Raw genomic sequence first — 24,630 nt, 5'->3', positions numbered from 1 at the left:
GCTGATGCAGCTCTGTACATTGTCTGTGTACCACCTCTGTGCCCTGCCTGTTATTGGATCCCCTGCCTATGCCAAATGTAGCCTTGAACTTATCTGACTTTGCTTCTCACCTGACTCTTTGTTATGGACTTTGCGTATTTGAACTGATGCTTGGACCAGCCCTGGGTACTGCTTTGGTTGTTGCCCCATTGGTGGTGCTTCTGGCAAGGCTCCTGTTTACTCAGTGAGAATAACAGGACATCAGCAGAGAAAATTCAAAGTGTAACTTAATGGTTAATTCTGTTCTCAGTGTCGGTCAACTACCCAAGAGGGTGTGTGGGTGTGGGTGTTGCTTAGCATGAAGCTCATTGAGATAACACACGCTTCAATTGGCTGTGTAGTTCTGAGGAAGTTTTTCCTCTGAATGTTATCTCCGTGCTGTGTGCAAGGCCTGTTCATTATGCACTGGATTGTTCAGCTTCTTCAGTAATCAAGGCTTTTCCCTCTGGACTCCATTTGTGTTATGTAAGTGAGTTTTTTTAAACAATCTGTGCAACAACACTCTTCTGCTCATGTTACCCAGGAACTGGTATCCCAAGGCACATTGTCTCTGATGCTGCAGGTAATATATAGTCACAATGACTAGTAACCATTGAATTTGTCTAATCCCAAGAGCATAATCCACCGTATACATTTTAATATATATATTTTTAGCAATATTATTGCTAAAGCAACTCTTTTTCTTTTTGAGGCAGGGAGATTTGTGCCTTTGGCATGCGAGTTAAAGCAATAGCTTTTCAAGGAACAATAAAACCTGTGAGTTGGCCAGAAATATAGCTGCTTCTGAAGCATTATCACATGTGTTCTGAGACATGGAAAGGAGAGGGAGAATGTTCTCTCTAAGTGCTCCCCTGCCTCCATTGATCTGTTTCAGTTGTGTGACCACTCAAACTAACAATTTCACCTTTGGCTGGCTGAGTACTATATTGGCTTCTGCTCTGTGCTCTGAATTCAGCACCCACTGACCGGTGATGAGGGTGTGCATCTGGTGCTGGGAGAGGCTGCAGCACATTAATTGCTGCAAACTCATTATAATGCATATTTATTTTATATCAGCTGTAGGGCTCTCTGCTTGGAAAGTGCAGCAGCAGTATGCCAAAGGCTGGCATGCGATCGTGGGATAATTGAGCAATTAACTTATGCCACCCCTTCAGTATAAACGTGGCCTTTCTCCATCGCTGTAGAAACGGCAGTCATCAAATCACTTATCCTGGAGCACCCTCTTCAACTGTGCCAGAGCAAGTGGTTTGAGGATTACAGCCAAGTTTCAAATATTTCCAAGCACTTCATGTTCAGTCTTAACAGGAGAGCTGCTCCCGCCTCTCCTTGGTGCTTTCTCCAACTTCCAAGTGCATTAGCTGCTTAATAGCTATTAACACACAATGGTAGTGGGGGTGGGGAGGGGAGAAGAATATTGGTTTCTACGATGGGGGAGCTGTATCGGTGCATTTGATAAGGAGTCTAAATTAAACCAGAGGAGAAGAGCTATAATATTTAAAAATGGCAAGCAAAATAATATATAATTTACAGAAAATGACAGGGTAATGTCAAGGCTATTTTTAAATTGACAGTAAATTAGAATTCACAGAAACCCTCCAATAGGTTTAGCAGATGGCCTGGATCCTCAAATCCAAAACCCACACACTTCATTTCCTAGTACGCTAAGAACAAAATAATAGTAGGCAGCCTTTTGTAACTTGGGCTGAGATTTCAGAACATTTCGTGCTATTAAACTACACGGAAGTTAACTTTTTAGCTAGACTGCAGTGTGCTGGGTATATAAAACTGGCTTCCAGTGTAATCTAGCTGGTTGGGAAAAGAAATGTGGTCTTTGGAACAACCATTAGTTACATCCATTGGATCAAGGTTGAGAATAAAGGTGGTAAAATTTAACTCTTTAAGACAAATGAATTTTTCATCATGATCATCAAGGCAGTTCTACCAGAAAGAGCTGGTGTTGTTTTCAGAACTTATTTTTGTAATATGCTATGATATACTTATTTAATTTCAGAAGCGTGTCTTTCCTGCATTTTTTCAGCAAGAACCAAAAATTGGATATAAAGGGGGTGGGGGGGAATGATCAAGGACTCAACCAAGACCAGGTGGGATTGTTAAATTTTAATCTTCGGTTTGAAGGTGTCAACAATTGTCTAAAAGAGCATGGAGGATGGAATATCCAACCTCTACTCTTCTCTTTTCCTGTCGTGAGATCATCCTAAACACGACAGTATAAGATGCTCTTTGGCAATATTCATTTTGTTATATTGAATGCTCATCAAGCATGTGGGTGCCCCTGAAATGTTTAAGGCATAAGCAGTAAGAGGTTAAAAATAGTCTTTCACTCTTGGCAGTGAAGGCGAAGCTTTTTTCTTCAGCATAGGCTCCAACTCTATGGGGCCCCACCACAAAGTATGCAGGGTTAGGGGGTGAGTCCTTCCAATCTTGAGGAGCCAGGCCCCGCTAGGCCTCACTGTGGTGGCGGAGGGCCTCCCCAGGCCTCACGGCCTCCTCCCTATGTGTGTGTGTTGCACATGTTATGTCACATACACACAACAAGCCCCCCCCCCCATGTCCCACAGATCTCGGCACCTCTGCTCTGCATGGAGATGAAGTAATGATAAAATATGGATGACTGTGATTTGGATGACTATGATTTCTAGGTAAGTTTGACCTACCTCACACACACACACACATGCGTAAATTTTGAATGTGAGCACTGAGGAAGCCTCTTAAGTGTTCACAGCAGTGCGCATGAAGGAAACATGCTTTGGTAGCTGTACCTCCATTATGATACCACACATTCTGGCCACATGCTCAAGCCAACATGCAGTTGCCTGAGTCTGAAGGTGTTCACTTTCATTGCATGCAACATTCACATCCTCATCATGGAAACCATTCATGTGGTGATGAATGGACCTTTTGAACCCAGTTGCTTGTGCATTGGCTTAGGAGTGTGGCCAGCCTAGAGAGGGCAGAGCTAACTCCCGCATGCCCCATTCACATGTACTACCACAAATTCCTGAAGGAAGCATATGCCTATTGGCAGTCAGACTGGAAAGTGTGCAGAAACACCAGTGGTGGAAGCACTGCTTTTCTGGTAATTCTTATATAAACAGTTTGGACATAGAGTTCCAAATGTGCATCTTACTCCTCCCTGAAAGGGGGGACTGGGATTGTGTGTACCTCTTCTCTGGAACTGGTTCCCTCAGGCTGCAGATGAAGGGAATTCAGCAAAAGGCAAAATGAGGCAGTGTGAGGGTAGATGTGGCAAAGGTGTGCCTGTCTTAGAGCAGTGTCGGACAGCGGCAACCAACGGGGTGTATTCCAGATGTTGCTGGACTCCAGCTCCCACAAAATCCAGCCAACATGGCCTTCCATTCCAACAACATCTGGTGGGCACCACGTTGTCTCTTCCTGATGTAGATGTAAGCAATTTATAACTTGAGCAGGAATGCGGAATATCTAGTTTAAAGCTTGGAGGAGGTGTGAGATTTCATAAAATCTGAGAAACACTGCCCTGTGTTCGTATTTCAAGGGAATTGTCCTATTCCAACTCCATTTGCAGTTATGATTCCAATTTGCAAAGAGATACATCCAGTAAGCCACACACACATATGTGGGCTGCTTTGGATAGTGACAGAAACCTGGCTTGTCAGCATATGTGGGCTTCTCCATACTTTAGGAGGGCTGTAGCAAGAGTTGCCTGGAGAATGCTGATTCCACTCCTGCTTTAGCCTTTTATTTTGGTTGGCTGGCTGGGATTGTTTTCACTCTCTGCCAGGTGCAGAGTTGAATGGCAGGCCACACTCAATAGCTTCTCTTTTGCAAATCCACCCATGGTACAGATTTCTGTGTTTATCACACGGTGACATGTAGCTTGAAGAATTCCCCACCACCACCCTGGTCTCTTTAGCTGAGTGTTTCTTTCAAAGTAAATGTGGTTGCAGTTGGGGGAATTTAGGTGGACAAGTTTGAAAGCAGAGGATGGAAAAGTCAAGAACAGTTATCCAGAACTTTGTAGACAGCAAGATGGGGAGAGCTGGTTCCAAAATCCTGTGTAAACTACAATGTATAATGTTATATATGTAATAAGTGAAAGGGGAGGCATTTCAGTGCATGGATAAAGACAAAAAGAGTCTTGATTTTTGTATATAAAATGAAAGCCATGTTAGTCTTCTCTAATAATAAGATGTTTAATGGCACATTGACACTAACTGTTAATAATGTTGTGAGTTGGTAGTGAGATTGGGGCTGGGAGGGAAGGCTGTATTTCTGAGTTCTTTCCAATTTCTGGATCCAGAATTTCTGGAATAGCCAGGAAGTTTATTGGTAATAATTCATGTATGGTCGTTAAGGTAAAACAGGAAGTGGTTCTGTGCCAGAGTACAAATCAGTGATCCCACTCCACTTCCTCAGTTGTCTGTTAGTTGCGCGTCGAGGTCCCTAAGATACCCCCCCAAAGAAAAACACAATTGACACTTAATTTTTGTTTAAGGTTTTTGGCATAATTTTGGCCACAACTTTATTCAAATTACAGCAATGTGAGTGGTTGCTTAGGCATTGGTAGCACTAACTGACCCCGCACGGGGACAGCTCTGACATTCGCACCCCCCGTGAAGTCAGCAAGGGTAAGTCACCTGGGGAGAGAGACGGGACTGGGAACCATGCCTCACCTCTCCCCAGAATGCTCCCAGGGGCTTGCGTGGCCCTAGCCCCTTGCCAGGGGGTTTCGGATAATAGCATGGGGAGCCCCTGGGTTCCTTTAACGGAAAACGCTTGAAGCAGCAGCAGCAGCAGCAGCAGCAGCATTTTGGAGGGGCAGGCACAGCCGAATCCATACCCCTCCACCAACCAATTCCAAGACCAATGCCTAACCGCAAACCTTACAAGTTGTGACGATTTGCCACGCAGTAGGCAAAAACCAAGTGGCACACACTAATCAGCCAAATGGACAAAATTCCTACCAGGCCCCTGCCCCAAAGCAGACGACCCCATGACAGGCATAGCAAGGTCAAGCAAACAGCCTAAAATTAGGGAAGGGAGGGCGGGTAATCCGAAGTAAGCAGCGAAAAGAGGAAGTTCTTTGCTGCGAGCATTGTATTTAACAAATAGGGCTGTCAATCAACAAATGGCAACATCTAGATTTCCCCAGTAACAGCCCGCCCCTGCTTAAAGGATGGCCAAACCATTTGCCTAGTAACAGTGAGGTGTCTTGTCAGCCCCGCCCGCAACATGTGCTCTCCATGAGGGAGAACACACTTTAGAAAGACCAACAGCTGAGGTGTGCAAACTAGAAGCTAGAAGCTGGAGGCTGGGCAGCTGAGAAGCAAAGCCTGATTTCTGCCTGAATCCAAGGCGGTGACTATGGGAGAAGCAAGAACTTATTGGAGTGTTAATGCTGTGAGCTCCTCCATCGTAGGCTCAGGTTGTTTATATGAGTAAATATATCATACAAGAAATACATCATATATCATAAAGACACCACAGTCTCTTATTCCAAGGAAACTGAACCCTGGGCAAGTGCCTGGAACCTCTTCAAGTTAGAACCCCTACCATATCAGACACTGGCCAAGTTTGAGCCATGTTACCAAGCCACATTCCTTGCACAAAAAAGACAGGCTCTGTGGCCAAGGTCAGTGGTGTCCCCACAGTAACTCCATTCAAGAATATGTGGAGACATGGTGAGGCAATTGCTCTTTAAAGAGCAGGCAGAAGGCTTCCTCTCAGAATCTCAACACTGAGCACCGCAGTGCAGAGATTAGGGAGATAGAGCATTTCTCTTTAAAGATGAAGAGTAAAAGGCAGCATTTCCCTCCACCCCACTGCAGAGCTGGTATTGATATTAAACGATGTTTTCCCAACATTGCAATCATGTTTGCTTTGTTCCAGGAAACTCTGACTTCTTAATCTTCACAGATCATTCTGTGAAAAGTGAAAAGCAATGTTGCCCTTCCACCCCCCCCCCCCACCATCCCAGCGGTGTGACTTTGTAGAGCATGCAGAGACAGCATGAGATAGCTGTGGGTGTGCCTGTGAGAGAGAGAGAATGGGAAAAAAGAATGGATAGTGTGTTTCTATGAGTGTGCCTACATGTGATGGTGTGGAAGAGAGAGAGTTGTGTGCCTCCATATAAGATGGGTTTGCTGCATGTGGAGAGAGTGTGCATGAGTGGTATGTATGAATGGTAAATGTGTGTGTGTTGTTTGTGGCCTGGGTAAGCATATATTGGGCATGCCCGCCATTGCCATGTGGCCCCCAGAGGGGTGGCTGACCATCAATGTGGCCATTTGTCACAAAGCTCCAAAATTAAGGTTGTTGAGCCTAAAAATAGAAAAATGAGGAGACTGATTAGTGTAATATTGGCTTATAACATCATGGTATATATTACATAAAGGGTTACTTACATTTGTCCTAGTCTTGCCCTCCATTTACTGAGCAATATGATATAGTCCAGCAAAGGACTTTAAAACACACAAACACACAAACATTATGTCTCTAGCCCTCTGCTTTTGATTATGCATTGCATCACAGGTGAAATTTGGGTTAAAGATAATTGTAAATATGGTATTGATATTAAATGATGTTTTCCCAACATTGCAATAATGCTTGTTTTGTTTGCTGGAGAGTTTATTACTTTTTGATCAATAGTGTGTGAGATTTGTGAGGGAAATTAGCATAGTGAATATCAATTAGGAGGAAAATCAATGGCATTCAGACAAATAAGTGACTTGAAAAAGTCCCATAGGCATGCACATACTCTCAGAGATTCTTTAAAGCAAAATGCATTTCATTTTGAATTCCAGAATGGGGCGGGGAAGGGAAAAGAGAATGATATTGGATGGGAAGGGAACAGCCGCTGATGGAGCTACAAATGTACAGCTAGGGGAATGTATTACCACTTAGTGTTTCTAATTACTTCAGTGCATGGCTCCTTTTCTCTCTCTACTTCAGGGATAGTTTCTCTGTTTCAGGGGGCTGATCTCGGGATCCAATCTCAGAGACCAGGGGTGGCCAATACAGCGCCCTCTATGGTTAAAGTAAAGGGTAAAGGGACCCCTGACCATTAGGTCCAGTCGTGACCGACTCTGGGGTTGCGGCGCTCATCTCGCTTTATTGGTCGAGGGAGCCGGCGTACAGCTTCAAGGTCATGTGGCCAGCATGACTAAGCCGCTTCTGGCGAATCAGAGCAGCGCATGGAAACGCTGTTTACCTTCCCGCTGGAGCGGTACCTATTTATCTACTTGCACTTTGACGTGCTTTCGAACTGCTAGGTTGGCAGGAGCAGGGACCGAGCAATGGGAGCTCACCCCCTCACGGGGATTCGAACTGCCAACCTTCTGATCAGCAAGTCCTAGGCTCTGTGGTTTAACCCACAGCGCCACCCGCGTCCCACGCCCTCTATGGTTACTAGACTATAATTCCTACCATCCCCAACCATTGGCCATGGCTAGGGTTAGGGCTGATGAGAGCTGCTATCTAATACCATATGGAGGCATCACATTGGCTGCCCCCACCACAGGGACCCACTTTTTAACAGGGTGGTTGTTAAGTCACACCAGTTGGTCTCTCTAGTTGGTCCATGCTGGCTGGGACTGATGGGATTTGTATTCCAATAACAGCTTCAAGTTCTCCAGCTCTGCTCTAGGAATTGAAGCTTGAGAAAGAGAAAGGTGTGCCACCTGGTATGGCATACTGTCTTAAGACCTGCATGCCCCATAGTTCCTTAGTGCATGCTGGTACTTCCTATGGACAGGAAGGAGGAGACAACATGGTGTGGATTTTGATTGGTAGCAGGGAAAAGTATCACAATAAATCAGGAACAATGAGATCTCATGGATATGATTTATAGGAGCCAGTAAACAATTTAGGCCTCTGATAATCAAAACACTGATCCTGGACCATAAAGACTAAAGTCATTTGTCAAAATTTGCAGGTCTCTGAATTTTGTAGTTCATTTCGCCAGCAAAATATTGCGTATAAAAATGCACACACAAGGGTAAAGTGTGCAATAAGTGCATATATTCGTGAAAGCAACATACAAAAATGTGTTATAGTAGAGAAACCTGCTGAACAGAAGTGTGCCTATTAGGTTAAATTGCATATTAAAATGCTTGTCTTTGAAGTTTGTACTAAAATGCTGATGAATTTTCATGACAACTTGTTTTAGTAAAAAACAAATTGCAAACTGATCTCGAAATATGGAGAACAGATCTTGATTGAAAAAATGAGAATCTGAAAAAAAACAAAAATTGACAGATTCACCCATTCCTAGTCTGAAAGACACTTGTGTAAAATTTATATATGCAATGTCATACTTTCTTGCCTATCTACAGATACAACTCAGCAAGCCAGAAAGCAAAGGCGCTTAAACAAAGGGAAGTAAAAACAGCTCAAGGATCCCAATCATTCCCAAACTTTTCAAAACTGAAAATGTATTTGTGTGTGTGTCAATTGTTCAAAACAGGCAATGGTGTGTGTTTGTGTGTTGAAACAAGTTTGTACTTTCTTGGGCCCAGATCAGTGATGTGTGGACATTTCTAATCACTAAGCTTATGGCTGTTTTTAATCTCTTGTTCTCAAGAACTAGTACACTTCTAGACCTGCCTCTTTGACATAGCAACCAAGTTGGTTTTCCTTCTGTAGATCTATGCTGTGGTGGTTCTAACAGCCTGGATGTTGGTTGTTGATCATGAATTTTTCAATGTCTCTAATCTCACAGGTGTATCAGCTGGGCTTCACACTCAGTCAGCTGATGGGCCTCACACCCCTCAATGTGCAATGGCCCATATGCGCCAATGTGTGACATCTCCCAGTACTCTGTTTGCCTCTAGTAGTCATCAAACTCAGAAACAGGCTGTGCACGCATCATACATCGAATGTACATTTTAAACCCCACCCAAAACCAAGAATCATAGGAACTGTAGTTTATTCCTCACAGAGTTACAGCTCTCAGCACCCTTAAATACTACAGTTCCCAGGATTGGGTACATGCACTTTAAATGTATGGTGAATACACAGCCAAAGTTTCTTCAGTGTAGTTCCTGCAAAGCAGGGATGGGGATTGCACCTCCCACCCTCCCCGACCATTGGCAATGCTGGCTGGGGCTGATGAGGGCTGGATGCTGACAACACATGCTGTAGAAGAAAGAAGAAGCCCATCCTTTGCTTATAGCTCATATAGAGGTTTGTGTTCCGGTTATTCGTGGCATTTGAAAAGCTCTCCTGCAGTCCTGTTCTGGAATCAATGTTTAGAATAATAGCCCTGCTTGCCTCTGAATTGAGCTGGTTAATAACCATTGCTGGGGAAATCAATCAGTTCTATGATATCTTATTACTTACGCTAATTTAATCACAGGGAATGGATCATTGCCTCAGTTCAGAGGGCAGAATCTGGGTGGGTGGGTGGAAGGGTAAGGAGAAAGAGGAAGCAGGGGAGTGAAGACTCCATCAGTTGGAGGGCAATATTGACAAATGAAAGATAAAAGGAGTTGGCTAGTGGGCAGAGGGGAGAGGCAGAGGGGCGGGGGAGAGAAGGATATTTCCCACCATTGCACTATATTGTTACAGTCAGATATCCCCCTCTTTTCTGTTTGTCTCAGCTTTAGTTCTTGAAAAAAAAGCATTGGAAGATTATGAAAGATAATAGGCTGCTGTGGACTGGGGTTGCCCATTTTTCAACCAGCCACTGTAGCTTTGTCTCTAACAGCAGTTTGAGCAGGGGATCGGGTTTAGCTATGAAAAGCTTCATCTGCTGATTTCTGCTGGTGAAACCTCGGCTAAAGGGATAGAAGCAGACCAGCAGGCTGTTGTTGCATGTTGGCTGGTTGGCAACCTTTTTTGTGGGCTTGTCTCTTTGCACATGACACAATAGGAAGGATGGCGGTGGTGAGGGGAGGGGAAGAGACTTTCATCATCACTACTGATACTGAATTTAATATATGTATCTGTTCAATAGATACTAGCTAGTAGCCACAATCCAAAGAAACACCTCTTGTGTTTGTGCTGCTGTTTTCACTGGTTAGTTTTATGATTTTATTTTAATCTTCCATTGTACCTGTTTTAATTTTGTGACCTACCCTAGAACCATTTCATGATGCCTGGGCTCCAAGTATAAATAATAAATATTTTATTTATATAACAGAATTTATTTTATTTAGAGTACAGTCATGCCCCAGAAGTTGAACAGAATCCATTCTGGAAGTCCGTTCGACTTCCAAAACATTCAGAAACCAAGGCGCAGCTTCCGATTGGCTGCAGGAAACTCCTGCAGCCAATCGGAAGCCACGGAACCCACGTTGGAGCTTCAGGTTCCATAGAATGTTTGCAAACTGGAACACCCACTTCTGGGTTTGTGGCGTTTGGGAGCCAAAAACGTTCAACTCACAAGGCATTTGACTGTGTAGTCAACCTTTTTTAAACTAGATGGTTACTTTTAAAAACTTCAAAAACATTGCGAGAAGCATTGACAACTCACAAGTAAAAGTGGCCTGGCCTGTTATTGTGCATTTAATAGCATATTTGGCAATCACAGAGTGGCCAGATGCAAGAAAGGAGAGGACTCCCATACCTTTCAGAGCAGTTGTAGCTTGTCATGCAATCCACACCCAAAATCCCTCCTCACAACTGTGTAGAAGTCTCTTTTAACCAACTCTGCATTACAAGGATGTCTGCGGATGTGACATGAAGACTGGCAACACTAACCCTGCCATGTGGGACTCCCTTGCAGATGACCACGGTGCCTAGAGGCAGACAGTCAGGCTGTGTACCAGAGAGAAGAAACACACTGGTGCATCTGTAATAGCAAAACTGGACGCCTTCATCTACCCCAACTGCAACAAAACATCTCTCTCCATATTGGTCTCTACAGCTACAGCTCTCCCACAGTTTGACTTTAACCCCAAAGGCATATTCTTCCATTGTATCCTGAGGTCAACAGATGCCAACAAATGCAACTGGAGGAGGAAGCAGCAGCAGCAGCAGCAGCAGCGAGGGCATAGGGTGGAGAAAGAGCTGTGAGTAGATGGACCCTTTTTTAATCCTTTGGACCCCTTGGAAAACTTAACAGCCCTGCTGCATCTGGAACTGGGTGGGGAGAGTGTAGCTGATTGGGACACAGGTATGGGCAGCCTGAGGAAGTACCAGCTACCTTGCAATTTTGCCAAAAAAGCTACCCTAATAGAGTGAACATTAGGGTGATGTCTGTTGTTTCCAAGAACTCTTCTTGTTGAGCCTAGGGCTTGCCAATCAGAAGGTCGGGGGTTTTGAACCCCTGCGATGGAGTGAGCTCCTGTTGCTCGGTCCCAGCTCCTGCCCACCTAGCAGTTCGAAAGTACGTCAAAGTGCAAGTAGATAAATAGGTACTGCTTTGGCGGGAAGGTAAACGGCGTTTCCGTGCGCTGCTCTGGTTCGACAGAAGCAGCTTAGTCATGCTGGCCACATGACCCAGAAGCTGTCTGCGGACAAACGCTGGCTCCCTTGGCCTATAGAGGGAGATGAGCGCTGCAACCCCAGAGTTGTCCACGACTGGACCTAATGGTCAGAGGTACCTTTACCTTTACTGCTGTTTCCAAGAACTCTTCTTGTTGTGTGACTTTGTGGAATAGCTGAGTGTTTGTTTAGACCCAGAGTCAGAACCCAGTGGCTGAGAGGGAGGGTGTGTCCAAAGGAAAATGAATTGATATTGATTTGAATAAATTAGTAGCTTTGTGTAAGTGTAGGGTTTTCATATGTAATTTTTGTTAAAAAAAATTAAGTTGTCTCTTGTTGCTTCAGTTTTCTTTGCACTGCTTAGAGATGTTTCTAATATATTAAGCAGGATAGAAATTACACAATTAATCAATCACCTACTGGAGATACAGGACCACCTGTCCTCTTCTTCATCTAGCCCCTGTACAGAATTAGCCCATGAAGCTTTTCATGGCATGAAGATAAATGAGAAGTTTAACCTGCTCATTGCTGCAAAGTGAGTAGCTACAGAGCCAGATTCAAAAGTTGGCAACCTTGTTGGGAGATGTCTGAGGAGTATTATCTGCTCAGCCATGAAATATGTTGGGTCCTATTGCTTGGCACAGGATTACAAACCCATTAAGCTTCTCTGAGTTTCAACCTCCCCTGAAAAACACACCCTTGGACTGCAGCGCATATGAAGGAGCAGACAGCACTGTCTTTAAAAAATAAATCTTAGGACTAGGGACATCTTCCTGCAAACAGATGCTATATGGAAGCTCCTCTGGAGTCTTACCTGCGAATGCAAAAGAGCAATTACTCTTAAGTCCTTGTGGTCTCTAGACCCCATTAACTCCCCCTTTCAAAACAGAAAAAAATGTGATACCCCAAAGCTAAACAGCTGTGGAAAAATAAAACTGCTGCAAAAGCAGGAAGCAGAGAAAATCAATGAAGATAACTTGCTTAAGGAGCCCAACCTGCTCTGCATAGCTCAGAGTCCTTCTCCAGAGGAAGTGGTTTTGAGAGGGGAGAGTGTCTTTCATTCGAATTCTGCTGCTGTTGTTTACCTCCTCCCGCCCCTTGCAACCATCAAAGGAAACTTTTTCAAGAGTGATTCTACGGAGCTGAGCAAAGCATGTCCTTGTGCTCCTGTGCCTTGCCTGGGCTATAGGCCAGGACTCTTTGATCCCTCTCATTTGGTTGTTGCTTCTTTATTATTTTGCTGACACCTTGAAGCCTTTGTTTTCTCTGCTCCCCCTTTGCTTTGTACTGGTTTTGCAGTCATAAAGAGCTGTAACAACTTTGATGTCGTTAACCCTTGACTGATCTGCTTCTGTCTTACTCCTATAAAAGGCCTAACCTTTGTTTCAGTGTGCTGTCAGGCATTTTGACTTCACTCTCTTTGTAAATGTGGGCCTTACTCTTTACTTTGGATGGCCTGAAAGCATAAAGTACTTCTTAGCTCATTCGCAAGGTTACCTCCCGGCTAAGTTGTGAACTTAGATACTTTATCTTCCCCCACAATGACCCTTACAGGAACATGTGGGGGGCTGGTGCATTAAGTTTTTTATTTTTACATACTCTGAGGACAAAGAAGCAGGACTAAACATCCACACTTGGATGGGGTAACTGTAGTGCTCCAGAAATTGTTGGGCTCCAGCTTTCATTAGCTCCAGGCAACATGGTCAGGGGTGATGGGAACTGGAGTCCAACAACATATTTGGCAATACAGTGGTACCTCGGTTTATGAACTTAATCCGTTCCGGAAGTCTGGTCTTAAACCAAATCTATTCTTAAACCGAGGCACGCTTTCACTAATGAGACCTCCCGCCACCAGTGCCCTTCCACTGTTCAGATTCTGTTCTTAGACCAAGGTAAAGTTTTCAAACCAAGACACTATTTCCGGTTTTGCAGAGTTTGTAAACCAAATCGTTCTTAAACTGGGCTGTTCTTAAACCAAGGTACCACTGTATTGTTTTGCATAAATTTGCATATTAGGCAAAATTGTATATAATCAAATGCATTATTAGAAGTTCACTGATGAATTGTCTTAAGACTTTTTGAAATAATTATTCACAAACATGTGGTAATGCGGAGAACTGAATTTGAGATTTGAAAAATGAGAAACTGAGGGGAAACAAAACTTATAGATTCACCCACCTCTCCCTCCAACCCTCCGGACTCTAAAGCAGATTTTCAGGGATCTGCAGGGGAAAGAATAAATGGCAAGAAAGGCCAATACAATTGTTTCCCGTGAGTGGGACGTTTTGTGAGCACCCATTCACAAGACCTCTGGACCCAATGCAACTCATTGCATGCATGTCAGATTTTATTGTGGTCAGTATGAGCCCCAGAAAAATGGTATAAGAACTTTCCTGCTGTATTTTAAAAATATGATGTGGTGTTTCAAGTGGCAGGTCCTGCCCACTAGCCAAGCCTAAGTTGAAGAGAATAGACAGGGCTTCTTATTTGTGTTGGGCAACAACACTTTCTTCAAATATACTCTATGCAACTCTAATATGAGTCCAAAATAGTAAATGCTCAGATCTTTTCCTGCCTGTTTTTCCTTGGAAATTCTGTTTTTAAAAGCTGAAAGGATACTTTTGCATTTCTTTTGTTAAAGGGTTTCACTGTGGTGAAAAAAATGCTCTAAATGTCCATGTACCACTTGGATAGGATATGGGAAGGGGGGGAGGAGGCCTTGATGCTAAAATTGCTCTATAGTGCAACAGAAACAATAAAAGTAGTGCTAGTAAAACTCCATCAAAAATTCAGGATTCTGTAAGTCTCCAACAAGTAATCAATGGACTGATATAAATCAGCTTTCGGCAGCTCTGAATTGCTCTCCTAAATAGCCCTGTTATTAGGTATTCATTTTACATTTCCAATAAGCTTCTACTCTGCAGTTAAAGCTGCCTCTACTCTCCCTAAAGGAAGGGAATTGAGGCTGTGTTGTTTGTGAGAAGGATTTGGAGTTGAGTTTCAAAAGCAGAGAGCCTTGGGACATTGTAAATCATATGCCAATTTTCTCCCAAAGAAATCAAGGATCTTTGCCACCTGAGCTCCAATTGATCACTGGAGCTAGGCTTTTAAACCCACCAAAAAGTTCCAAGAGAACACGTGGACAGCTTGACTTTAATGCTAACTTATTAGCAAGTTTGTTAAGATCACAACACAACTAAGTGAGGGCCTAGCTCTCTCTGACACTTGTGATTATCAACAGGATGGTGTCACCAGGTTGTCATACTTTTTACCAGCTGCCTTATTGTCAGCACAATTTCTTCTTTCAACCGAAGGCATTAGTCCTCGAGAAGATCTGCCCAACTCATTCATGTCCATCCTTCCAATGCGCCATGTGCCAAACACAACTATGTGTTGTTGTTTTTCTCAAAGCTTTTTGGAACGTCTTGGCCCTAGATTCTCTCTCAACCAGAACCCAGTGAAAACTATGATACTGATTGATGTGAAAGGTCCCAGAACTGGCAGGCGTGAGATATACAAACACAGAGCTGAAGGACATCCCACTTGTAATGTCTCTACAGGAGGACAAATGCTTGGAGTCTATTGTTGAAGAAGATTGCTTTTCATCAAGATGACAGGGTGCAGCTGCTTTGGCTTCTTGGAAGCTGTTCCATTTCCTCTTGGACACAAACTCCCCAGGGGGTTCCTGCACATTGATCTGACATCGATAGCTGTGCTGACTTAAGGCCAAGCAACATGCTTTCCAATTAATGGAGGTTTCCCCCGCCCCATAATTATGACAAATGTGTCTGTCTATTGTCAGTGACATCAACGGAGCCAGAGCAGTAAGAACCAGTCCGGCAGGAGACTGTCATTGTTAGCCAGAGTGATGGATGAGAATGACTTCTGGGTAGTAGCTAGCTATATTGCAAGCTCAGTAGGGCTAGGGCTAGTGCAGCGCCTAGGGAAAGAGGGGTGAGTGAGGAGGGAGTGAGCCTGGCCTTTTTGTATTTGAAGAGCTGACACCTAGACAAAAAGCAGAATCTGTCAGTTTGGGGTTTGAGTAGGAACTACAGTACATTTCCTATTCCTTTTTGATAAAGTGAGTTGATGTTTTATAGCAGTATTCCAGCTGCATAAAGTGGAGGTTTCCATGGGTCTTTTTGTTAAAAAAATGTTGGGCTGTGTTCATGCCCAATATACATGGCATTTGGCCCCTTAAAATGCTCACTGCTGCTGTATACATGCATAGGTTGCTTAGACATGTGGTCACTCCCAGCCATCAACACAGCTCACAAGAAATTGCTTGGGTTGGACAGCCCACAAGAATAGCTTTCCATTGTATGTGAAGGGATGTCCAGAGCAAAATAAGATGTGTCCTACTTTACACAATCATAGAATCATAGAATCATAGAGTTGGAAGAGACCACAAGGGCCATCGAGTCCAACCCCCTGCCAAGCAGGAAACACCATCAGAGCACTCCTGACATATGGTTGTCAAGCCTCTGCTTAAAGACCTCCAAAGAAGGAGACTCCACCACACTCCTTGGCAGCAAATTCCACTGTCGAACAGCTCTTACTGTCAGGAAGTTCTTCCTAATGTTTGGGTGGAATTTCTTTCTTGTAGTTTGGATCCATTGCTCCGTGTCCACTTCTCTGGAGCAGCAGAAAACAACCTTTCTCCCTCCTCTATGTGACATCCTTTTATATATTTGAACATGGCTATCATATCACCCCTTAACCTCCTCTTCTCCAGGCTAAACATGCCCAGCTCCCTTAGCCGTTCCTCATAAGGCATCGTTTCCAGGCCTTTGACCATTTTGGTTGCCCTCCTCTGGACACGTTCCAGTTTGTCAGTGTCCTTCTTGAACTGTGGTGCCCAGAACTGGACACAGTACTCCAGGTGAGGTCTGACCAGAGCAGAATACAGTGGCACTATTACTTCCCTTGATCTAGATGCTATACTCCTATTGATGCAGCCCAGAATTGCATTGGCTTTTTTAGCTGCCGCGTCACACTGTTGGCTCATGTCAAGTTTGTGGTCAACCAAGACTCCTAGATCCTTTTCACATGTACTGCTCTCAAGCCAGGTGTCACCCATCTTGTATTTGTGCCTCTCATTTTTTTTACCCAAGTGCAATACTTTAAATTTCTCCCTGTTAAAATTCATCTTGTTTGTTTTGGCCCAGTTCTCTAATCTGTCAAGGTCGTTTTGAAGTGTGATCCTGTCCTCTAGGGTGTTAGCCACCCCTCCCAGTTTGGTGTCATCTGCAAATTTGATCAGGGTGCCCTTGAGTCCATCATCTAAGTCGTTGATAAAGATGTTGAATAAGACCGGGCCCAAGACAGAACCCTGTGGCACCCCACTAGTCACTCTTCTCCAGGATGAAGAGGAACCATTGATGAGCACCCTTTGGGTTCGGTCAGTCAGCCAGTTACAAATCCACTGAGTGGTAGCATAGTCAAGACCGCATTTTACCAGCTTCTTTACAAGAATATCATGGGGCACCTTGTCAAATGCCTTGCTGAAATCAAGGTAGGCTACATCCACTGCGTTCCCTTCATCTACCAGGCTTGTAATTCTGTCAAAAAACAAGATCAGGTTAGTCTGACATGACTTATTTTTCAGAAACCCATGCTGACTATTGGTGATCACAGCATTCCTTTCTAGGTACTCACAGACTGTTTGCTTAATGATCTGCTCCAGAATCTTCCCTGGTATTGATGTCAGACTGACTGGGCAGTAATTATTTGGGTCCTCTCTTTTCCCCTTTTTGAAAATAGGGACAACATTTGCCCTCCTCCAGTCTGCCGGGACTTCGCCTGTTCTCCACGAATTCTCAAAGATGACTGCCAGTGGTTCTGAGATCACATCTGCCAGTTCTTTTAATACTCTTGGATGCAGTTCATCTGGCCCTGGAGACTTGAATACATCTAAACTAGCCAAGTATTCTTGTACTATCTCCTTAGTTATTCTGGGCTGTGTTTCCTCTGCTGAATCATTTGCTCCAAATTCTTCAGGTCGGGCATTGTTTTCTTTATCGGAAAAGACTGAGGCAAAGAAGGCATTGAGGAGTTCAGCCCTTTCTGTGTCCCCTGTTTGCATTTTACCATCTTCTCCTCTGAGTGACCCCACTGTTTCTTTGTTCTTTCTTTTGCTACGAACATACCCATAAAAGCCTTTTTTGTTGCTTTTAACCTCTCTAGCAAGCCTGAGTCCTAGTATGCTTGGCTGCTCCTTTCCGCTGTATAGTAAATTTCAGAAGAGCATGATCACTCGCGCCTAATGATCCTTCCACTTCTACCCCACTAACCAGGTCATCAACATTGGTTAGGACCAGATCTAAAATGGCTGTTCCTCTTGTTGCTTCTCCCACTTTCTGGACAATGAAGTTGTCTGCAAGGCCAGTGAGGAATCTGTTTGACCTTATGCTCTTGGCTGAGTTTGACATCCAACAAATATCCGGGTAATTGAAGTACCCCATTACTACTATCTCCCTTCCTTTTGCATGCTTGGCCATCTGTTCCAGGAAGGCATCATCTATGTCCTCTGTTTGGCTTGGGGATCTATAGTAAACTCCCACAATGTATGGAGACAAACTGGCCAAAATATTGTGAAATTTTAGAACAAGTTGGAGATAAATTAAAATTGCAGAGCTTTGATAAATTAAAAACTAAAGTTCGAGATTGGCTTCACTACTATCAAATAAGGGAGGTTTTTAACCTAGATAAAAAGATTGGTTTCCAGGAGGAAAAATCTAAACTGGAAACGGAATTGTTAGAACCTAAAACTAAAAATCTGTCAAGAATGTATAATCTGCTGTTGAAATGGAATACACAGGATGAAATGGTTAAATCTGCGATGATTAAATGGGCACAAGATGTTGGGCATAATATCATGTTTGCCGACTGGGAACGGTTATGGACCACAGGTATGAAATTTACGGCTTGTAACGCCTTAAGAGAAAATATAATGAAAATGATATATAGGTGGTACTTGACCCCAGTCAAGCTAGCAAAAATCTATCATTTGCCTGATAATAAATGTTGGAAATGTAAAGAAAATGAAGGTACGTTTTTTCACCTTTGGTGGACGTGCCCAAAGATCAAGGCCTTCTGGGAAATGATATATAATGAATTAAAAAAGGTATTGAAATACACTTTTGTGAAGAAACCAGAGGCTTTCCTCTTGGGCATGGTCGGCCAATTGGTGAGAAGGGAAGACAGGAATTTTTTTATGTATGCGACAGCAGCGGCAAGAATACTCATTGGGAAATACTGGAAGACACAAGAATTGCCTACCCGAGAAGAATGGCAGAGGAAAGTGATGGACTATATGGAACTGGCTGAGATGACCGGCAGAATTCGAGACCAGGAAGAAGGGTTGATGGAAGAAGACTGGAAAAAATTTAAAATATATCTTCAGAAACACTGCAATATAAAAGAATGTTAGAAAAAGGTTGGAGAAGAATATTAGACCGTATTGGCAGACAGGGTATAATGGAATAAGTAAATATGAAGTGTAAAATGAGGATAGAGGAGAATTCAATACTTTCGAATGTTAAAATAAGTAAAAGAAAAGAAGGTTAGAAGGATTTGCTGGAGATACGATTTAAACTAGAATACAAAGCAGGGAGGTGAGAGGAAGTCATGGAAATAAGTAAATGGAAAAATGGTTTGTAATGGTCAAATATGTTTTTTGTTATTTTCTTTTTTTTTTTACTGTGATTTTCTGTTTTTCTTATTCCTTTTATTGTCTGTTTTTTATAAGATGTATGTGGTTTGTGTTCCTTTTGTTAATATACTTTTTCTTTTTTTTGTAATTGTAAAATCGGAATAAATATTCTTTAAAAAAAAATATAGTAAACTCCCACAATGAGGTCACTGTTATTCTTCTCTCCCTTAATTTTGACCCAAATGCTCTCACTTTGGCTTTGAGGTTCTAAATCTTGGATCTCTTCACAGGTATACACATCCCTGACATATAACGCCACTCCTCCTCCTTTCTTGTCTGGTCTGTTTCTCCTCTATTTGAACTCTGCTTGAGGGCCTGCCCAGACAAGGAAAGAGAGCAGGGTCCTTGAATTTGCTTGTCAACAGAATGGGTGGCGCTGCAGTCTAAATCACTGAGCCTCTTGGGACTGCCGGTCAAAGTTGGCAGTTCGAATCAGCGCAATGGGATGAGCTCCCGTTGCTCAGTCCCAGCTCCTGCCAACCTAGCAGTTCGAAAGCACACCAGTGCAAGTAGATAAATAAGTACCACTATGGTGGGAAGGTAAACGGCATTTCCATGTGCCCTGGTTTCCATCACGGTGTTCCGTTGCACCAGTAGCGGTTTAGTCATGCTGGCCACATGACCCGGAAAGCTGTCCGTGGACAAATGCCAGCTCCCTTGGCCTGAAAAGTGAGATGAGCTCTGCACCCCAACGTTGCCTTTGACTGGACTTAACTGTCCAAGGGTCATTTACCTTTTTTACCTACTTGGAGAGCAAACTGAGCAGTCACACAAGTCACCTGATTACTTTTACATCTCACCATAGTGGGAATTTCTATTTAATATACAGTAATTCTTTCAAAAAAAGAGCTGATCCATAATAATAATTTATATCCCCACCCATCTGGCTGGGTTTCCCTAGTCACTCTGGGCAGCTTCCAACAAAATATTAAAAATACAATAAAACATCAGACATTAAAAACTTCCCTAAACAGGATTGCCTTCAGATGTCTTCTAAAAGTCAGATAGTTGTTTATTTCCTTGACATCTGATGGGAGGGCGTTTCACAGGGCGGGCACCACTACCGAGAAGGCCCTCTGCCTGGTTCACTGTAACTTCGCTTCTCACAGTGAAGGAACTGCCAGAAGGCCCTCAGAGCTGGACCTCAGTGTCCAGGCTGAACGATGGGGGTGGAGACGCTCCTTCAGGAATACTGAATATAAATTAGAATATGCCAAGTTTATGTAAATATGTGATTTCCCTTGTCCTCTTTTTTGGTGTTGTATAAGTGGCCAGCCTTTCCCAGGAATATCTCTCACATATACTAAATAAGGACCACATGGGTATCTCACCTGTGGCTTTTCAAATTTTACTTGACTAGAACTCCCATCTTACCTGATGGCAGTTGGAGTCTTCATGAAAGCAACAACTGTAGGGCCACAGTTTAGATTCCTCTGCCTTCCATCATGGTTTATATATTTTAAAATCAATATTAAACTATTGATTGTCATATGAAGCACACACCACTTGGATAATGTTATAATAATTCCCCAATTGCTGATAACGCACAAATAAAACAAAACCAGACCAAAATGTTCACTCTAAGGCTGAATCTATGAACACTTTAGCATTTAAAGACTTTTAATAGTTTAAAAAAACACCAAACCACTATTTCTGACTTCCTGGTTTTGCCTGAGGAGAAGCAGGAAGTTCCATAAATCACAGAAAGATACTTCTGGCAAGATTACTAGGCTCCTTTTGCTTACGTTTGGCATTTGGATTGTCTGGAAAAGGTTCAGAGAAGAACCGGGAATTGTAACCTTCTCCAAGCCTAGTTTGAACTTTCAGCCACAAAAGGTTGAAACTGTAACTGCTATAAATGACTTGGAGGCCTCCTCTAGCTCCTTTTCACCCACGTATGAAGAACAAAATATGAGTGGTTTATATTTGAGTTGAACATAGTACAGTACTCCTGAAACAGTCAAGATGAAGGAGGGAGGGAAGGCGGCGGCGGCGGCGGGGGGGAAGAACTAGGTAGACCCAAACAAAGCACAAACAGTTGTTGCAAGCTTCTTTAACATTCTGCCAACAAAACCCTTATCTGACCTGTATCACTTTCTGGTTTTTGCAAGGCTAATGAATTGTTTTCTAACAGAGTTCATTGTTTGTGCACCAATAGTCTCCTAGGCTGAGACTGGCAACTATCAAGTTTTTGAAATATATAGTGTAACGTAAGCAGAGTTTGTTCTAGAAAATGTTTTATTGAAATACATGCGTTTATCCTAACAAAACATTCTGAGTTAATCTAACACACACACACACACACACACAGAGAGAGAGAGAGAGAGAGAGAGGAGAGCCATATATATGAAAATGATCTTTTGTTATGGAAAATGCCAAATCAAATGTGTCTTTCAAATGAGCATGTAGAAAGGATAGGAACATTGCTTTTGCACCTCTCATGCTGTCCTTCACTTACTGTTTTTTAAAAATGAAGTCAAGCTAGACTGTAACATCAATTTGAATTATATTTGTATCACTGGTTTTTGTTTCTGAATGATAAATATTTTTTCCTGTTTGAAACTAAAGCCCCGGGTTCTAGTTTCAACATTTCCAAATTCAGTTTGAGAGCATTCCCCAAGTTTTGGGTTTTAGAAGCTCACATTTTTTCATTACAATTCAGATTGGAAAGCAATGGTGCTTTCCAACTCTCCACGGGGTTCTGAACAGACTGCATGCATGGATTATGTGTGGATAGTTTAATCCAGAGGTGTGGAACCCTTTTCAGCCCGAGGGCAGCATTGTCCTGTGACCTTTCAGGAGCTGCATTATAGAGGTCAGTGGGACCAGAGTGAAAAGTAGACAGAGCAACAAATTTGACTCTTCTCTTTGTTCAGTAGCACTCTCATCTCTCATATAGAAAAATTGCACCAAAATTTCACTGGTTTGCTATTTAAACACACAAAGAATGTGTGTGTGTGTGTGTGTGTGTGTGTGTGTGTGTGCATTTCAAGGATTTGCCATTTAAATGCTACTATCCAAACATCAACCAATTCATCTTCCAGTCACATCTCCTCCTCTTCTAACTAGCAAAAATCAGGTTCCCCTCCCACTCTCCCTCCTGCTCTACACACAAACCACATCAAAACTTCAATGGTTTTAGTTGCTTCAAGTTACTTGTGCTTGTGGTGAAGTTTTGTGCTGTTTGCTTGCCTACAATGGTTTCTGTGAAGTTTCCCACTACTTCCTTGATTTGGAAGGGACTTGTGAGTGTCAATGGGATCCAAAGTGGTGATGATCAGTGTGTCTTCCAGAGGTGACAGATGTCCAAGGAAGGAGGAAGTCTGGCCAAGAAAGCTTCACAGCAGCCATTAAGAATATGGTCGGAGGTTGATGGGCTTGTTTTGGCCTTCAGGCTTCCTGTTCCCTTTCCCAGTTTTAGTCACTAGGTGGCACTGGACTTAATTACTAGGTGGTACTGGAATAATTATTTTCTTGTTATATTCCTTCTGAAGGAAGACAATAACCTGCTCTGCATATCTGTAGTAATGAAATAGGTTGCTTTTCTCCTCCCAGCAAAACTGAGTTCAATGCTACACCATGAACACAGGTTGTACATCAGAAAAAAGGAGCATAGGAAGCTGCCTTATACTGAATCAAGCCATTAATCTATCTATCTAGCTCAGCACCGGCTTTTCTGAGTTTCAGGCAGGAGTCTTTTCCAAGCCTAGCTGGAGATGCTGGGGATTTTGAACCTGGGTCCTTTTGCATATGCACAACAGATGCTCTACAATTACAATTGTCATGGACTGGTTGAACACAGAAGAGTGGGGGGAGGCACCATCAGTGACGAAGGCTCAGAGTGAGGGGATTGGTGGTGGGATGATAATGAGGGGTCAGAGGAAGGAGAGAGAGCAGACAGGGAGGAGGAGGTATCGGAAGCTGCAGAGGTAACATGGTTTAGTGAGCAGGAAGAGACTGTGGCAGAGAGCAGTCCAGAATCAGAGGCAGAAGTGGAGGCTGAAGAGGAGGGGGGCCCAGAGGCACAGATGAGGCAGGCTGCTGAAGAAGCCAGGGGTTCTCCCCCTCTTGCTGTGACCAGCTCCCCCCTCTGTCACCCAGAACCCTCAAAGGTATGAAAACAGCAGAGCAGAGTCAGGCAAAATGAATGAACCTCAGATTGCTTGAAAAGGAACCAAAGGAGGAGAGCTGTGGGAAGGCAGGGAAATCCAGTCCTCACAACTGCCTCATTAGGGCAAGATCGACTGGGAATAGTTGTTGTGCTCACTAGGCCTGAGCTGTTTGTTTCTTTGAATAAAGAGTTAACTTTACTGGCACCTTGTGGGTTATTGCTGACTTGGTCCTGACAGCAGCAATACACTCCATCTCCAGAATTTCCCAAGTTACACATCCACCCATTTGAAAGGGGTTCAAAAGCATGCTGGCTAAGCTGCAATCTTGAAGTATGGTGAAAAATTCAGAAGATTACTTTACCAGGGGCATGGATTGTCTACCCTAGATTTACTTGACCCACCTGATGCGCCACAAGTGGTTGTGTGAATCAGTCATTTCACTGGGACTAGCATAGCAACAACCCTCTCATAAGTAACCCTGTACATAAAATTCTTGGCTAAGGAAGTAGGCAGACAATAGGGTCTAGTACCTGTCACACCTTGACTTGTTGAGTGCTAACACAGCCCGGGGGATCCGAAGGCTGTCATTACAAGACATTAGCATGAGAAAAGAAGCACCCCTTCTGTTTTGGCATGTCATACCCCGGTGACAGGGAGCACAAATACAGTCAGGAGCATAGAACAGTGTGACTCAGTGTTGCCTTTGACAGTGTTGGGCACCAAGGCTGTCACTCTTTTGACATGGGCCCGCCCTCCCCACTACCCACGCTGGTGTTCGAAAAACAGCAGCTCGCCCACCACTTTCATTTCCACACAATGTGTCAATAATTACTTGTCAGGGCTTTTGCTCATGGACCTAGGAATGGTGAATAAATGCTCATTATGCTGGGGGAAGTGGGGAGGGGGGAGAGAGAGAGAACTGTTGCAAGCTTTACTATAAATCTTGGGTTACAAATGTTCACAATAGGGGCTATTGACACAGCGGCAAACACTCGCATTAACTTGTAAAGTCATGCTGCCGTAAAGAGGGTTTGACAAACTAACTTGCAGCTGAGGAGTTTGTTGACCTGTTCCTTGCCTGCCTTGCCAACCAAACTAGGCCCTGTCTGTAGTAAAATCCAGGAGGAGGTGGCTGCTGTTTAAACAGCCCTGTTGTCTCTCTGAGGTGACATTCTTATCCCCTGCTGCATAGGAGCTTTGGAAATAATTCTTCGCAAAATGTAATGGTGTAACAAGAACAAAGTAGAGCAACAACTCAGGACTGGTCTTCAAACTTAAAATAGGAGTAGAGGAATACATAAACTCAAGATAAGCTTCTTCCTTTTTTAATGGAAGGGA

General features: G+C 43.4%; 1 long non-coding RNA gene across 1 annotated transcript; it reads left to right on the top strand.

The window, feature by feature from the left end:
- The first annotated feature begins 467 nt into the window (after positions 1 to 467).
- Positions 468 to 17,917, top strand: LOC308479013. Its single transcript, XR_013987427.1, has 3 exons — positions 468 to 504; positions 10,907 to 11,051; positions 17,763 to 17,917. It is a non-coding gene; the product is annotated as an uncharacterized lncRNA (long non-coding RNA).
- Positions 17,918 to 24,630: the final 6,713 nt, after the last annotated feature.

This window comes from Podarcis pityusensis (genome assembly GCF_964106645.2).
Source record: "Podarcis pityusensis genome assembly, chromosome: 6".
Taxonomy (NCBI): Eukaryota; Metazoa; Chordata; class Lepidosauria; order Squamata; family Lacertidae; genus Podarcis; species Podarcis pityusensis.
This window is presented reverse-complemented; position numbering and strand designations above follow the sequence as displayed.